Genomic DNA, 10,191 nt, shown 5'->3' on the forward strand with positions numbered 1-10,191 from the left:
GTCGAAATTTCGTAATTATCTCGCGCGGTGTATTACTGGCAGGCAGGCTCTGGTCATTGTGGTACGATTTTCGATAAACCAGGAAATATAAGTGAATATTTACTAGTCAGGGATTTCGAAGTGTTTAGTGTTTAGTGTTCAGTGAAGATTGGCTCAGAGTTTCGAAAGAGTGTAAAGTCTGTGTGTGAGTGAAGCGGCCCTCTGAGTATTTGTGGTTGTGTTGTGTTGTGCCAGCGAGAGACTTCGAACCAGGGACCATGGCAAGAGGAGCAACGCGCAAACAGTAAAGTTAAAACCCAAACCAGTGTCGGCCGAACCCCTAGTGGACGAGGACCCATCCGCTGGAGGATGGGCTGGGCGCTCGCGGCAGATCTTGTACGCCATAGCATCGGCACGGTCTTATCAGAGCAGCCAGGCCCCAGGTTGCCAACGATAACCACGTCGGTCCATGCCAGGCAACTTGTATTTGACGCGGTGCCCGCCACGACTGAGGGCATGTTAGGTTAAGGTCAAGTTGGCAACCCTGTGCACTTTATACTTTTTTTTATAGTTTGTAAGAGTCCTCCCTGCCCTCCCCGATAGGTGCCCATGTTAGGTCGCGTGAACTTAGCTTTTGTGTCCATGGCAATGGACGTTCAGTTAGGAGGGTTTGATATTTCTGTGTTTTTGTTATCACAGGGTGCACAACTTGACAGGTTCGGTCGGCACGACCAATGAAATCAATGCGAGAAGGAGAGACAGACAAAAAGAACTTTTGCATTCTCTTCCTGTGAATAACTCGCATTGCAAGGAAAAAGATTCAGTAAAGTACAAAATACGTATTTTGGTTCTTCAATCTTTCGCTTCAGTACTGAAAGATTTGTCTGAATCTGTAAGGTTATTTATTGTCAGGAATTCTGAAGAGAAATATTATGTTTTGTTGTGTGTTTTATTCTGTGAACTGAATTACAGGTTATTCGACGTTAGAGAAAGACATCGATTGTAATTTTCCTTAAGAAAGCGTAATTCTGCGTTATCGAACGCAGATCAGTTACACGAAAATTTTGCGTTTCGTTTGTCAGCGAGAATCGCGGAATTCGCGCCGGAGTTAGGATTTTACACGACGAAAACTTCGCCGACGTAATAACGCGCTTTGGTTTAAACAAATTAAAAGCTTCGGTTGTTGTTCCGGGCCGCGAATCCGTGTCGCTGTGTTCTTTTTCACAGGACGGCGAACTCCTTGCACGGGCGTAAAGGTAAGTGACAGAATAAAGGTGAGTGAGAGAGGTTCGACGTTGTTTGGTCCTCATTTCCAACGTTTCATTCTTCGATTCAGTGAACCGTCATTCCAGCGCGACAAATCTGAATTTCGTGTTCTCGTTTCATTTCCGATCTTATTGCGACGTCGTAAAAGCTCGATAAATTTCAGTCGATGAATCCGCGTTTTCGTTCGCCGAAGTGGATGCCTTGCAGTCGTGTCTCTTCGAAGTTGCGCTTGTCAAAACGGACAACTGCAGTGAGCAATCATAAATGGCTACTGAACTCTGCGCATGCGCACAGCAGAAGAGATGAATCATGGCGTTAACGAACAGAACAGGTAAGTTTTCTGCGTTCGTGTTCTTACTTCCAATGTATGATTGTTGTGCCGTTCTTACAGAAGTCGTTTTGTTTGTTTGTTTGTTACAGGTCCCGCTCATTTCCTGTGCCTCAACGTGGGGTGAAACAAAGAACGATGCACGCCCGAAATTGGTTTTAGGTTTTACTTTGACGGAAATCCGTCCATTCTGGTCACACTGTTTCGTCTGTGTGCGGTTATGATTCGTGATTTCCCCAAGTTAATTGTCCTTTAAACGTTTCAATGTTATTTCGCGTCGCCTATTGACACGTGTTCGTCTGTCTTATTTTCTCCAGGTTGTGAGGATTTGAATAGGAGAGTCGACTTATGTACATAAGTGACGTGGAAATTATAATGGAAATGTCCGGGCAGTATTTTACGAAGTTGTGATTCATCGATTTTGATTAATATCGTTCGAGTAATTTGGACAATTACTCACGGACGGATACGATGAGACGAGGGGGATTGTTTTGGTTTCTTAATTGTGGCACTTATAAAAGTGTCAATTATTTGCTTTCATGAATGTACAGAATTGAAAAATTTGACAGGGTGACCAAAAATGCTCGGAATGATGAAAGAACGTTTTTATATTTTGGCCAAGCAACGGAAGTGTGATGATATAAACTTCTGTTAAACCTCTGTTGTGTGACCACAGAGTTGTATTCGTGAATCTGGTAATTTAGAAATTATGGGGATGCATCGTTCCTTGGCAAAACAGGATGAACCTGATAATTTTAAATAATTTCCTGGTCACCAAGCCCTCGTTCACAGCTTTAAATGCATTCAGTATTTAGCTTTTCATGAAGCTCCCTCTTACAAATCCTGCCATTTCAATCTGAACCAGTAACCTAGCAACCTTAAATTTATTTTCATGTTAGCGATGTCATGTATTGAATGTTAACCGAAGAGATTTTCTGTATCTTTCCTAAACTATTTACGTGTCTGTAGTAATAGCAGTGCCTGGATCCAGTTTCTGAAATTTAATGTCTGAAATAGTCATTCTTATAATAATTTCTCCAACTATACATGAGTCAATTAACTCGACTTTTATCACAAGAATAATTTTAACATTTGCCTTAACGTCACGTATAAGAATTGTGGAATGGAGGGCTTAAGGTCCATCAAAAGGTTTCAGGTAACTCGTGTCATCACTAGCTCAAGTTGAATTTTGATACTCGGTGAAAATGATGTAAATCTGTGATTTATCGGAAGGTACTACGCCTGCATTTACCTGGAGCAACTATCAAAAACCAGGACAGCTCATCCGCAGTCCAATACTTGAGCACAGGACATCCAGAACACAAAGCAGAGGGGCTACGCCTTCAACAATTCATCATCACAAAGATTTGTTGTTAATTTGATGCATGTTTTTGGATATTTTCTGGGGATTGAGACGAGCTGCATCCAGTGGGATTTTCTAGTGTTACAGGATAATGGAAGCAGAGCCAGCATCTGAAATATTGTTTTTTTTTTTTACAAAAATAAACAAAAATATATTTGTTTCGAAAGTGCAATTAGCCTCTTTACCGTCCAGTAAAATGTTAATTTTAACTTTGTCCAGTGTTCCGTTGAACCACTGACACACTCGTGATACTACAAACCTTGAGATTTTTTAATCCTGGGAGTTCCAGAATGCAGGCCTCAGACATTCCTTCTAAGATCAACATTCCAGGAAGTGCACGTCGGCTTATTTGCGTAATCTTAAACATCTGCATTTTTGGGACTCGACATTGCTTTAAAATGTGTCTGCCTTATCAGGAGATTCACATGCGATGGAGTCAGAGCGTTTATAGCAACCGTTATCAGTTGGCTAGATTCCGGATCATCTTCAGGTCCGTCTTTCTGTCACACATTTATATCAATTCCTAGCATAGTGTGACCCGCCTATCTTCATTTTGTTCGACAGTAACACAATTTATTCCAGCAGTATCAATACAAATCACGTTAAAATTACGCAGTTTATAATATTTCTCTTTAGAGTAAATTAAAAGTAGAAATTCCTTCACGGCGACTACCAAAAACACGTAAATAAAACCGAGCGTCTTACTCCAGACTCCTGCCACTTCCACAAGAGGCGCCACCATCACCTCGTTTTCATCTCGTGCTACCAAGGTCTCCTACGTCGCACTCGCATAGCAAATTATGATGAGCATTGACTATTATATTAGGAGCAAACCTTCGTGTGCTTTTAAACATAATTCTCGTGTGTTCTAATGGTGGTGCAATGTATTCAGTACAGCTGTTTCTCTGTCGTTCAATATCCTAGAAACAGAGTCAGCTCCTGAAACGTATGGCTTCATTTTTGGAATACTGAGCGGTGGATGACGTCCAGATAAACACAAAAACTTAGGACTTAGCAGCTCGTATTTGATTCTGTGTAAAAATGTTGTTTTGAAATTGATGTTGCTAAAACTTCTGTCATTATTTACGAGATAAATTATTTGTATTAACTGCAATTATGAATTGTAAAATAGTATCAAAGATACTGGACTGAGAGCTGTGTTTTAAGTCCACCTGACGTCATATTTTCAGGGGCTTAAAATGTCGCGTTTGATACATTTCATTGCCTCTTCTTTCTCAATTCCTCGTGGCGTCTGTTTCGATTCTGTCTCTGTATTTGTTTTTGATTTGTGCGGTCGAAATTGGAACTCCATTACTACAACGGAATCATCCAAATTCGAAAGAGTTCAGAGAAAGTTTCCTGCTTTGTGCCACGGTAATTACAAATGTATTTTAGTTACAGTAAATATCTTTTGCGGCGTCTTGATGACTTCCCTTATCAATTCGTTAAGAACAAAATTAGCTTTTTTTCATGTTTGATTTTGCTTTTGTCCTGACCTCTGTACATTTACGGTTGGTCTCAATTTCAAGGTCAGAGGCGTACTGCGTGTTTTTGTGCAGTAATTGCCACTTACAAGGAAGATAATGTTTCGCTTGTTCGAATCTTAGACCTAAGCCGCACCCAGAATTTACTTTTAACTTTATTTTGTCCGTACTCTGTGCACTCGGATCTTGTTTATATTCGACACCTTAATGTCTTTTCCTTATCTTTACGTTATTTATAAATTTTATTTTATTTTTAACTCGTCCTATTGTTTTAGCGCTTGGTTGTAACCGCCCTTCTTGATTGCTCTCAAGCAAATGGATTAATTACTTAAGTCTTTATCATCATCATCATTGACAGTCGGTTCAATTTCCACTTCGGGTTTAGATTTTGTAAAGTTTCATAATCGTCGTTATTGTGGGGTTTGGATAAAACCAGTTAAGAGTCATCCGCGAAAGACTTGCTCGTGTTGTGTTGGTGGACGTGTATTCGCGTTATTAGACTTCTATGTCACTTTTATTAGATTCGATGTAAAACAGGGCAATTTATAGTACGAATTAAAATAAATGTATGCTTATAAAATATCCGCACAATTTGTGACCGAATGTCAAAGTATCATAACAATTATACACTGTCGTCTTCGTTACTTCAATGCTACACGAATATTCAAAATAATAACGTGTAAAATTTACTGCGATATAACTTAATGAAGCTTCTACAAAGTACAGTCAAATAATTAAATAAATTTAGAGCGTGATGGAGCATGTACACACAGACGTTAGTGTTCCGTGCTCCGTGACCGGAAAAACCTAAATGGAGAACAGCCCGTTAAATCGGAAAATGTTGTAGGAGATTTGTCGTCAGTTACTTACGAGAAAACGAGAAAAGCTTCGACCTTGGTAGTGCGCTCAGACGTTGCGGACCTTGTCAAGAACATAAGAACCGGACTGCTTGGAAAATGTTTTCTCAGCTAGAATACGTTCTCACGGCGGGGAGTACGAAGACGCCCGTCTTCTGCGTTGTAGCGCCGCGAAGTCTGGTAGGAGGTCCCTCCTGCCTCCATCATCACGTCGTCTTATCGCCCTGACGATGGAGGCATCAAGCAGCGACCAGATTGCACGGCCATCTTTAGACTACGCCGGTTTGAAGCCACAGATTTACAACCCTCAGACTTCTACAGAGGTCAGAACTGCCGAGGTCAAATCTTTCGCCCTCAGTCAAGAATAATATGCATAGCAGCTCGTTACAGATTGCACCATCCTTTAATTACGAGTCGTAGTTCGTAAGTTTTTTTCTACGCACTTGTTAAGTAGCAGAGCGTCTGTTGCCACGTACAGCGCGTCGGCCCTTCCTTACGTCCAAATCCCCTGTTTTCAGCTGCACGTGCATCGTGTCTCAAGGTCCCCTCCCCGTCCCCCCCTTCGCCTCATCGTGGGAAATTGCAGGTGTCCGGAGTCTTTTTCTGTAACTCGTTTGTCATGTTAAGTACCTTTTATGAAACGCACAATGCCCAGTCTGTCTGTAACATTGCGACACCCCTGAGGACTCAGCGGATTTTAATTAAATTTGGAACTGGTAGACTTTAATAAAGTTACTCGGACCTGATTCTGGTCCGCGTTGGACCACCGCAATCTACACGGCCACGTTTCACACGCTAGAGCTTGTGGGGAGGGGTACAATTCATCGTCACTTTACCTGAAAAGACCGAGCGATGTGCAGACGTTTCGATACATAATTCCGGAACTCTGAACGCCAGGCAGCTCTACAGCTGTCTAGTGCTTCAAAGCGTCGCGATGCGTATTTCGCCAGACCAGGTAAATCCTGGAATGGGGAACGGCTATAACGGTACACTGCCCTTCTATTACTCAGGAGAATCTGTAGCAAATTCGAATTTTCAAAGATCGTTTAGCGGTGGAGTTGTAAATGCTCACGCAGTAATTTAATATTATTAAAGAAACAAGAAAAAGAGCTCATACGTTTGAAAGAATTTGTAGAGCGTAAAAAATAGTGGGTTGATCATGTAGAATGACTCTCCGTTCTTATGATATTCGTAATGCGCAGTTAAATATCAGCACTCGGCTCTCGAATTAGACGATGCACTGGATTAATTCGTGCGGACTCCAGGACCAGAAGTCGTTTTGCCGAAATTGAAGTTGAAGGGAGTGGACACAGCTGATCGGTCAAAATTAGATGGATTCTATTCTGACGACCTCAAAGTCTACGGTGTGATTTTAATAGGAAAGAATTACAAAACAAATAGCACCACTTTGGTATGTTAACTTCTTTATTATCTTCCTCAGTGAAACGAAATTTGCGCATTACCTTAGCATATTACACGAGATACGTCCTGTGACTTTTAATTTTCAAATGGCGCAAGCTGTCAGACGATCAAACCATGGGCGCCTCGTGTTCGAAGCGGCCTCCGTTCTGTTTTAAGGTGGACGCCTTAACATGTTCGCGTCGACCGTTGTCACAGCTGCCCGGAGCCTTGAGGGATCTCCGGTAGTCCTGGGAGAAACTGCCTCAGTGCGCGTTCTCCTTCACGTTTCCCCGAAGGAAAAATCCATCCCGGCGACCGACGAGGCCACGCAATCGGTCCTCCACGTCCAGTCCACCTTCCCTTACGTGTCGCGTTGAACCACTGCCGGACATCTCCCCCACAGTGTGCCGGAGGCACGTCTACAAGCAGCCCGGGTAGGAGACCTTTCAGCCTCTGAAGCATCTCCACGGCTGCACGTACAGTCCGTGGGCGACCTGTTACATCACTACATAAAAGATTTTTCAGAATGAGCCCCCCGCCCATAAACGCACGTTTCGAAAACTCGGATCTTGTGGCGCTTTCAACATTCTAATTAACGTGATTTTAAGTACCAACGCATCGTTTACTGACGAGATGGGCGTTCTTGGAACGAGGGTTTAAAATTGAAATTATGGTTGTACTGTGTTCGCATTTTATGAAAAATCTAAAATTCTGTCGACTGTAAACCTAACGCGCAACTCAGAACGAAACCCATCCCTTAAAAATCGTATATTAATTAAATTCGAAGCTAAACCTAACGCGGTTCTGTCTGTCTAATTAATACGTCCCTCTGATCGTCGCTTGACAATTCTAATTACGATTCATTGTCTGTAAACTCAATTTTGGACCTGATTGTGACAGGGTTAAGCCGTCTGTGGCCTAATTGACATTGCCCCTTAGAAATCACAGTGTAATTAGGCTTTAGTTCAAGGACGTTAATGTAATCTCATTAGATGTTTTCCTAAGTATTCCGCGTCTAAGTTCTCCACACTCTTTAGACTCGAACGATAAGAATTCGTCGTTTTATTTTACTTAACCTAGATATCATTATGGGTTGCTGCCGTTCTTGCCCTGATGATGGAAACAGAGTTAGTCTCCGAAACATTTGTCTTTGACGCTGCTAGTCGCCTACTCTACATGGCGCAAAAACCAGGAACACGGCCGTGGACCTTTTAGTGGTCAATTTCAACAGATACAGAGTCTGAACCCAATGCAAGGAATAAAAGGTCATTCCTACTGACCTGTTCTATGTGAACCATGGACCACATGACAACGGTTTATGAAGATGGCCGACAGTCATTGAAGTCCTCTTGCAAAAACCACGAGATGGTGTACAGGATTTGAAAGTAGTGTGGAAATATTTTCGCGTGTGAGAAAGTCGTCCTTTGTGCCCAGTAGAATGCGGGAATAGCAAATGCTTTGGGTGTTTACATGTGTAATGAAAAGTTGAAACCGACAAAGATTTTCCGTGCCTGGATACCACTTTCTCGTGATCTCCACGCCCCCCTACTCTCTCTTTTGTACGGAATGTTCTTACGCAAAATTCAGCTTTTCCGCAGTTTATGGGCACTCGCCTGGCCATAAACGTTGTTGCAAAGGACGTATGTGTTCTGCACGCTGCATAACGAATGGGACACGCAGATCCGTGGAAAAGCCAAACATCGAACGAGAGGTAACATCACAATTATTATTGTGTTCCCTCTTGTTTCAGCTCCATGTTTCTTCTCCGTACATTTTATTCGTTCGCCGTTGTCTGTCTCTGTTTTCCAATGACACGATTCGAATTCAAAAAAAAAGTTACTTTATTAGAAAAGGCATCACGTGCGCCCCACATTTCTGACTACGGTTTACGCCGAGCTCATAAGGAAGTCGGCGTCCGCTGAATTTCCAAGATGATATACAAAGTATATAAGTAACGCCACCGTCAATCCGGATTGGGGCCTCTGAAATGGCACGACGTTTCTTTCAGGCTACTAGCTACGAACTGGGCGTTCGGGCTTCAATTCTTGGCAGGACGGGGGGGGGGGGGGTTCCTTCCCTTTGCCACAATGTCTGGGGACAACCTAGAATCTAGGTGAAGTTATTATAGGTCCATTAACCTAATTAACCAATCAGAGATTGTAAGAAAAAGTAAATTCTACAGCATCTTCTATGTCACTTTAAATTTACCATGAAACATAAGAGTAAGTTGAAGGATAATATTAAAATGGATTGTAATGAAGTTAAATGTTAGAGAGTGGGTTGAATTTGAATAAGGATAATCTTGTGAAGACGGTGATGAACCTTTGGATTCAATGAAAGGCGGTGGATTTCTTGAGTGAGTAAGTTGCTATCGGATTCCGATGAAGGACTCTGATCCATGCAAAACAGAAATTAAAAAGTAGGAACAAGAAATAGACACAGCTTATAGCCCTTTTAGTGCGAAAGAATTTCGTTTGTAATCGCAATAAACCTTCGTTAGACTCCGTCTTTTGTTTAGATAGTTCTAGATGATTTCCAGTTATGTGAAAAATGTGCAGTAGAAGCCTATACTGACGATGGTTTTGAAGTGGCAGGCTCTAAGCCTCTTTTACAGTCAAAATTTCTCTCCAAATGACCAATATTCATGGGCCATTGGCTGGTAATCATTATATCATATATTAATTATAAACCGAAAAGTTGAGTCATTATAAAACGGCATAGTTAAAGAATTTTAACTTAAAATTCAAAGGAAGGCGACTGTCTTTTGGATATTTTGTCATGCAGTCTGACATTAATTAATTTCTTTATTTACTGAGACGAGACAACAGATTTCCCGCGAATAAACTTTGTGTTGTTGGACCAAAAATGACCATTTGCTAATTACACGCCATAGTGAATTATGCTTATAGTTAAACACGTGAAAATTAATATACGTCATCATTACATGCGCTGTACGAACAGGCAGTGGAAGTATTGACACGCGCGCTATCTGTGTCTGCGAGCTGAAACTAGCTGCGTGCGTGGTCTACGTCAACACTCTCCTGCCATCTGGCGGACGAGGAACTTCGGGACGTTATTGATTTTTCTGTGCTTGAGGAAGGAAAGATGGAGGATGACGACTGTGTCCTTGGTTGCAGCGCCGATCAGTGGTCAATCCAGAACGAAAGAAATTTCGTTCTTACCGCCGTGAGAACTTTAGATTCTGCTGGTGTCCTCGAAGAAATGAAACTGATCTGTCTTGTGACACAATGGACTCGGGCCGGAATAAATGATATGTTACGTTAACCACGTCCTGGTTAGTGGCGCATTCTGGTGAGGTATTGTGCAGGTACCAGGCAGTTAGAAGGCGTAGTCTTCTTTCAGGCCCGGCTTATCACCTGTTAAGCTGATTCTGTATTCGATTTTATCTCCTAAAGATACTTCGAATTCCCCGTTTGATTAGAGGTGTCTCTTTTTTCCATTACTCCGTATGTGCCTTAACTTAAATTAAGTTCCTAGTTTTGTGTATTTTGT

This window comes from Zootermopsis nevadensis, unplaced genomic scaffold (assembly GCF_977971745.1).
Source record: "Zootermopsis nevadensis isolate Lab colony 2312 unplaced genomic scaffold, Znev_1.0 Znev_ptg000008l, whole genome shotgun sequence".
Classification (NCBI taxonomy): Eukaryota; Metazoa; Arthropoda; class Insecta; order Blattodea; family Termopsidae; genus Zootermopsis; species Zootermopsis nevadensis.